This window comes from Coregonus clupeaformis, unplaced genomic scaffold (assembly GCF_020615455.1).
Source record: "Coregonus clupeaformis isolate EN_2021a unplaced genomic scaffold, ASM2061545v1 scaf0039, whole genome shotgun sequence".
NCBI classification, from domain to species: domain Eukaryota; kingdom Metazoa; phylum Chordata; class Actinopteri; order Salmoniformes; family Salmonidae; genus Coregonus; species Coregonus clupeaformis.
The window spans coordinates 239,731-248,080 of NW_025533494.1; the positions used below are offsets into that span (position 1 = coordinate 239,731).

The following is an 8,350-nucleotide window of genomic DNA, read 5'->3' on the forward strand; positions in this document are numbered from 1 at the left end:
AATGTCACCTTCATCTGTATTGCCAGCAACGGGCTCACTAACGCCTCTAGGGTTGTGAGGGAGACATGCCAAGGTACAGTCATTTCTAGGGCCAGGATTTATTTCTGTAACACATGACCTGACCAGGAAAAACTGGTGTACTCATGAACCTTTGGGCAGGGAATTCTTAGGCCAGCCAGCTATGCAGTAAGACAGGGAGGAATTATTGTAGATGCTGGTGAAGCTTGCGGTTGAATTTGTGAACAAAGTGAGGCATTATTTGTGTTCTTACCTTGTTACCACACTCTTTTGTTCTCTCCTATGTCCTCAGATGAACAGCCCAAGCCTGACGTGGTGGTGGAGGGGGAGACCCGCGTCCCTGGGATCGTAATGTTGCTCTTAGGATTTCTGTTCGGATGTCTTAACATATATTTTCAGAGGTGAGTGGGAGTTAAAAATTACAAAAAAAATTCATTTCTATCAAATTTCACAGTGTCTTGTGTATAAATAAACGCTCCCTTAATTTAAGTTCTAGCTGAAATGAAGACGTGTTACAACCTATATTTTGTGTGCTAGGTGCAAAATAGAAGATATCACTGACTGCCTTGTTTTATGTTTGTCATAGAGTCCTTCACATGCATTTACATTTTCGTCATTTAGCAGACGCTCTTATCCAGAGCGACTTACAAATTGGTGCATTCACCTTATGATAGCCAGTGGGACAACCACTTTACAATATATCACTTTTTTGGGGGGTGGGGTAGGGGGAGGGTAGAAGGATTACTTTTATCCTATCCCAGGTATTCCTTAAAGAGGTGGGGTTTCAAGTGTCTCCGGAAGGTGGTGAGTGACTCCGCTGTCCTGGCGTCGTGAGGGAGCTTGTTCCACCATTGGGGTGCCAGAGCAGCGAACAGTTTTGACTGGGGGTCACGCCAAGGTTCTTTGCACTCTGGGAGGAGGACACAACGGAGTTGTCAACCGTGATGGCGAGATCATGGAGCGGGCAGTCCTTCCCCGGGAGGAAGAGCAGCTCCGTCTTGCCGAGGTTCAGCTTGAGGTGGTGATCCGTCATCCACACTGATATGTCTGCCAGACATGCAGAGATGCGATTCGCCACCTGGTTATCAATCAGGTTCAACAAGTAAGCAGCTTTACTTTAGAAACAACTTCCTCCTGTGCACAGACATCAAACAGCTCAACGTCTAGTTTTGATTTACGTTTGGTTGAGTTGTCAACTAATGTGAATTCAATGTGAAATCAACCCCAAAAAATCAATATGTCATTGGATTTAGGTCTAAGGTTGGTGAAAAAATATGAAATGCCTTTACATTACAGATTTTGTTCAAATCCAATCACTTTTCCACGTTGCTTCAATCTCCTCACATAGATTGTTTTGGTTGAAATGACGTGGAAACAATGTTGATTCAACCAGTGTTTGACTGTTTGACCAGTGGGTATGTACATCAAATGTCTATACCAAGGTTTGTTGGTATTTTTTGGTGTTTTTACAGGCGTCGAAGCATCAACCAGGTCGGTACTACACTTTCGGGATAAAAAAAAAACTCCAGCCTACCTATAGAAAGGAGCTGAACATCGTAGTCGACAAAGTGCCTGAAGAAGAGCACCTGCCCTGACTGACATTTCTCCCTGGCTCCCCCACTCAAGCTACTGCCTATACATACTGCCTCAATGCCTTATCATCTGAAGCTGTTGAATCCAATCGCCCAAGAATCTGCCAGATCCTTTTGTTTTTGTGATAGTTTTTTTTAAAGTTCTTAAATGAAAGCGCTTTATAAAATACATATATTATTATTATTATGTAATGAAGAGGATAGAACACCTGAAATACAAAAATGTAATTTATGTTGTAATTCATGTTTTTCTATCACTTGAAGGTAGCCTTTCTCAAATACTGCACTTTTGTGACTGTGAATCATTATATGATCTCTGCGTTATGATTTCTACAAATCATTATATTTATTAGGATGTTCTCTTCTTTTTCTCAATATGTAAAGACAGTATTATTGTTTTAAGGTCTATTCATTGTCTGATTTCACACAATAACAAAATATAGTTTGAGCATAATTTGAATTGATGGCAATGTGGCCTATGTGATTTCTACAAAGCATGTCTGTGGAATGTAAAACTTTTTACTGTACAATACACATCTAAACTACAATACATACAAACAAATTGTTTTCAACTCTTGTAGAGTCCCACAGAATCACCGGTAATCTTTAAGAATATAGTTTTGTATTGCTATTAGTTGTTATTACGCAAATATAAACAGTTAATGTAACAATAGAATGCAATAGAACCTAGGAAATAGTTATGTAACTCTGAATACCTTGAAAATAACAAGTTGTACCACATAATGATCATGAACAGACGAAGATTCTAGTTCTGAACAAGTAAGCAAAACAAAACAGAAATGTGCAGGTCGTGATGAAATGAAACAGTAACATCTATGTACAGAAGGTACACATGAAGGATGCTGAGGATGCAGAGGGTTCTATATCTATAGATGCCCAGATTATGACCACATCCTGTTCAGCTCACAGTACTTCCTGGTTGGAAGAAGAAGAAGGGGCTTCTGGCTGGCGTCCAAATGTGATCTTGTCATACAGAGTCTGCGGCTAAATGTGACAGGCAACCAAGAAGAAACTGTTTCAGCATTATGAAATGTAGACAATTTCCAAGTAGACTACATAGTCTCCTATTCACACAGAGACTGTTTTATTTTATTTATGTTCAAAGATATCAGGTATGACCATGCATGTCTCGCTCTCACCGTGTTCAGTCTTGGGACAGCCAGATCACCTACTGTCTCATAGATGGACATTGCCTGACTGTTTGATCTTGTCTGGAATATATACAGTAAAAGGTACTTAAACCTATAAACAAAATGGATGAACATTGCACAAAAACACTGCCTATCAGCAATTACAGTACACAGTATAGTGGAATACAGTACACATACATGGGTCGTTCCATGAAAACAGTGCTTGGACATCCCAGTCTCCATAGTAACCACTTTATACATATAATCCAGAGGAACATCCCTTTGATATTTTATGTATAAATTTTACATTTTAATTTTGAAAGCCTGTTATATTACATGATGTGCCCTTTAGACCATGTGGAGAAATGAATAAATCAGATTTTCGATCAGAGGCAGTAGGGATGACCAGGGATGTTCTGTTGATAAGTGTGTGAATTGGACCATTTTCCTGTCCTGCTAAGCATTCAAAATGTAATGAATACTTTTGGGTGTCAGGGATGTGTATGGAGTAAAAAGTACATTATTTTCTTTAGGAATGTAGCGGAGTAAAAGTAAAAGTTGTCATAAATATAAATAGTAAAGTAAAGTACAGATACCCAAAATGACTACTTAAGTAGTACTTAAAAATATTTTTACTTAAGTACTTTACACCTCTGCTGTGTCCATATTGTCTGTGAGTTTCTAGTGGATAGACCATATGGTTCAAGATAAACTAGCCTAATTAATTTTAAAAAGCATCTAATCAACAATGGCCATATTTTCAATTAACTCTGTAACTCTTCCAGCTATTTACTTTTTTCACAAGAGCCACCAGTTTGACCCCAATTTTTTTTTTAAACAAATATAAAGGATATTTATGCTAAAACCCTCATATAAAACATAGTTTTGATTTTTTTTCACAGCTTTGTGATTAAATTTAATTATTTTTAAATCATCTTATTTAGTTATTTCATATATTTTACGTGATAAGGCCACACAGAGGGCCAGAGATAATTACAGACACCTGTGATCATCTGAAATACCAAAAGGGGCTCTAGTTGTCTAGTGATAAATTACATACAATTCTTGAAAGTTACCAAAATTCTGGTAGTTTACTCCATACTTACATCTTTCATTCTTGTGTTGTCAGTTAGATCTGCTGTTTATGACAAGAACAAAATATCAACCAATAGATACTAAACAGGATATCCACAAACATACCCAATAATTAATACATTACACACTTCTGAGGTTTCACACTCGCTTTCCGATTTCCATAATATCCCTAAGCCCAACATTTTGAACAAAATATCTAATTATGTTTATGCCACATCATAAACATCCTAAGAATACATCCAGAGCCTAAAATGTCCCTTTAAGTATAGATGAGGCCCCTATGCTGTACAAACCCGTGTTACAGCGGCCCCTGCAGTAATACACTGCCACAGCTACAGTGAGGATCAGCACCACAACGTTACCTACTGGTACCCCGATGTAGATCCTATTCCAGGCCAGCCATGTATCATACTCTATAACACAGATGTGATTAGACTGGTGTTTCTTAAACCTGGTCATGGAGACCCAAAGGAGTCCACGTTTTCTTTTTTGCCCTAGCACTAACACACCTGATTCCACTAATCAACTCATCATCATACCTTAGTGGAATCAAGCGTGTAGTGTTAGGGCAACAACTAAATTGTCCCCAGGACCAGGACTAAGAAACACTGGATTAGACCAGTGGTTCCCAACTCCAGTCCTCTAGTACCCCCAACAGCACACATTTTATGTTGTAGTCCCAGACAAAAAAACTCTGAATTAACTCAATGAGGGCCTGATGATTAATGACAAGTAGAATCATGTGTGCTTGTCCCGGGCTACAATAAAAATGTGTACTGTTGGGGGTACTGTCTCCTGAGTGGACTCCTCCTAGTCTCCTGAGTGGCGCAGTGGTCTAAGGCACTGCATCGCAGTGCTAACTGTGCCACTAGAGATCCTGGTTCGAATCCAGGCTCTGTCGCAGCCGGCCGCGACCGGGAGACTCATGGGCGGCGCACAAGTCGTCCAGGGTAGGGGATGGAATGGCCGGCAGGGATGTAGCTCAGTTGATAGAGCATGGCGTTTGCAACGCCAGGGTTGTGGGTTCGATTCCCACATATGTATTCACTAACTGTAAGTCGCTCTGGATAAGAGCGTCTGCTAAAATGTAAATGTACAAATATTATATCTACCCAATGTAATCACATGTATTACATAATAGTGTATATTATATCTACCCAATGTAATCGCATGTATTGCATAATACTATATATTATATCTACTCAATGTCATCACATGTACTACATAATACTGTATATTATATTTGACAACATAAGCACAGAAGCACACTGTATGAAAAGTGTATGGAGTGGATTATTATGATATCTGGTTACCTGGGACACCACCATGCTTCACTATAGGGATGGTGCCAGGTTTCTTCCAGATGTGACGCTTCGCATTCAGGCCAAAAAGTTCAATCTTGGTTTCATCAGACCAGAGAATCTTGTTTCTCATGGTCTGAGAGTCCTTTAGGTTCCTTTTGGCAAACTCCAAGCGGGCTGTCTTGTGCCTTTTACTGAGGAGTGGCTTCCATCTGGCCACTCTACCATAAAGGCCTTATTGGTAGAGTGCTGCAGAGATGGTTGTCCTTATGGAAGTTTCGCCCATCTCCACAGAATAACTCTGGAGCTCTGTCAGAGTGACCATCGGGTTCTCAGTCACCTCACTGACCAAGGCCCTTCTCCCCTGATAGCTCAGTTTGGCCGGGCGGCCAGCTCTAGGAAGAGTCTTGATGGTTCTAAACTTCTTCTATTTAAGAATGATCGAGGCCGCTGTGTTCTTGGGGACCTTCATTGCTGCAGACATTTTTTGGTAACATTCCACAGATCTGTGCCTCGACACAATCCTGTCTCGGAGCTCTACGGACAATTCCTTCGACCTCATGGCTTGGTTTTTGCTCTGACATGCACTGTCAACTGTGGGACCTTATATAGAGACAGGTGTGTGCCTTTCCAAATCATGTCAAATCAATTGAATTTACCGCAGGTGGACTCCAATCAAGTTGTAAATACATCTCATGGATTATCAATGGAAAAAGGATGCACCTGAATATAATTTCGATTCTCATAGCATAGGTTCTGAATACTTAGGGTTGTTGTCCTGTTGGAAGGTGAACCGTCGCCCCAGTCTGAGGTCCTGTAAGGTATCAGTTTTTTCATTTTTAATACATTTGCAAAAATTTCTAAAAACCTGTTTTCGCATTGTTATAATGGGGTATTGTATGTAGATTGATGAGAATTTGTATTTATTGATTCCATTTTAGAATAGGGGTGTAACCTAAGAGAATGTGGAAAAAGGGAGGTGGTCTGAATACTTTCCGAATGCACTGTAGATGATCTACAGATGGTCATACTATCAACAAACTATCTGTTGAAAAACAACTGCTTGCTAAGTTTAAGTTAAGGTTAGGTTTAGAATAATGGTTAGGGTAAAGGTTAAGGTTAGGATAAGGGTTAAAGTTAGAGTTGGGCTAGGGTTAGGGTTAGTAGATAGTTAGTGGAAATGTTGTTGACAGTTATTGAACATCTACAAACCATCTACAAACTACCTACTTGGGACTATCCAAATAAAGTGATAGCGAGTTATTTTTGTAAGGGACGCCTTAAAAACATTGGATACAATCCAGTATCACCTTAAATTTAATGACTGACATGCATCTAGAACATGATCGTAAGATCTCCTGCTTTCCAGAGGCACTGCAAAAGCTATTGATCCAACCACACCATCACAGACGGAATGTGTTTCATAAAAAAATGCATTATCAAAACACCATATATGTTTGTCTGAATATAGTCAGAGGTGTTATCACACAGTAATAAAGTAAATGTTTTGATATATCCAACCAATCACTGACAAGGCACTTCCCAATCAACACACACCATGTACAAACCAACAAGGAAGTTAACCGTTTAACAGTTTTCCTAACTTTATTATGCAAGCAAGTACATGTGATACATTTACATTTACATTTAAGTCATTTAGCAGACGCTCTTATCCAGAGCGACTTACAGTTAGTGAATACATATTTTATTTAATTTTTTTCATACTGGTCCCCCGTGGGTAATAGATACAAAACATGAACAGGAGAAAGTAAAGAATCCATACAATACTAACCATAGTGGAGGATAGAGAGTAGGAGTATTCCCTGTTTGGAGAAGCAGGAGAGGGGACCACCAGACATCTCTGTTAGGTGTTGTGTGTCTGTTTCCTCTGGCTGTACGTCCTCCCTATCTCTCTGTGACTGACTGGTAGCTAGCTAGACTCACCAAAACACACAGAGAAGAGAGAGAGAGTAGAGAAGGGAGAGAAGAGACTTATTTTGATGAGAGCTGCTGTTCTAAAAAAGACTGCCTGTATGTTAGTTGAAAAGGAAGTCACAATCTATAGTCGTTCTCTGAAAATACCCCTTCACTCAGCTTGAGAGTTAGACAATGAGGAGTGCGTGTTTGGGGTCTGTTACTGCGGTGATCAGGCTGATGGTATCAGAATAGTGTGTGTGTGTATTTTCATGTAGGCATCGTATGCCTGCAGAAGGGTTTGCATGAGTTATCCTGCATGCTCATTTCCAATCACATTTCAGTTTTAAAAACACACAAGACATTTGTGTGTGTTGGTTGTAGAACTACAGTAGGTTAATGTTAAAGTATAGTGAGAGGTCATTGCTTTCTTAGATGAGGGGGCGGTTATAAAATGTTGCACATCACTATTTTTATCAGAGAAAGGACATCACGTGTCTCAAGTTCTTGATATGTATTTCTGTTAGTATTTCCTGATGTTGCAACTAAACCATAACTGATCAACATAAAGTACTAGTTTGGAGAGTTCTCTTTTGACATTTCTCTTCTCTTCTCTTCTCTTCTCTTCTCTTCTCTTCTCTTCTCTTCTCTTCTCTTCTCTTCTCTTCTCTTCTCTTCTCTTCTCTTCACTTCTCTTCTCTTCTCTTCTCTTCTCTTCTCTTCTCTTCTATTCTCTTCTCTTCTCTTCTCTTCTATTCTCTTCTATTCTATTCTATTCTATTCTATAATAGTCTATAATATTCTATTCTGTTTTATTACCAGGGGTTTTCCAATCAAATGCCAGACATTCAATTATAGAGTTTTGTTATCAGTAATGATGTTAAAACTCTGAAATGTTGCCACCCCAGCACTTTTCCTGGTTTGTTAAAGAGGAAGTTATACACAGTACCAGTACTGACCAGCTCCTCAGAACTGCTACGGAGAGGACATTAGAAAACTGCCCTTTTCAAGCACACCCTTCCCTAAAAAGTCATTATGAAAATCTCAATGGGTCTTCAGCTTATGGGATACAGCAGTTGAACTAAGCTCATGAGGCATGTATAAGTTATATTCTTCAAGATTCAATGGGTATATATCATTAAAGAGATAAACCGGTACTTTTGTACACTTTTTAGCCAGTAGTTGTGAAAGTATTGCTCACAAGCCAAAAGTGGTCCTTGAAAATTGCATACTATATCACATATGTGCAGATTGCTCTCTCTCTCACTCTGCTGTGGGT

General features: G+C 39.4%; 1 long non-coding RNA gene across 2 annotated transcripts; it reads right to left on the bottom strand.

Annotated features, from left to right (window-relative positions):
• Positions 1 to 2,332: 2,332 nt before the first annotated feature.
• On the bottom strand, positions 2,333 to 4,206 carry LOC123483151. Of its 2 annotated transcripts, XR_006658099.1 has the most exons (4): positions 4,150 to 4,206; positions 3,868 to 3,899; positions 2,771 to 2,842; positions 2,333 to 2,615 (listed from the first exon to the last, which is right to left on the bottom strand). It is a non-coding gene; the product is annotated as an uncharacterized LOC123483151 (long non-coding RNA). The 2 variants fall into 2 exon arrangements; XR_006658098.1 differs by lacking the exon at positions 4,150 to 4,206 and having other exon boundaries at positions 3,868 to 3,931.
• Between the last annotated feature and the right edge of the window lie 4,144 nt (positions 4,207 to 8,350).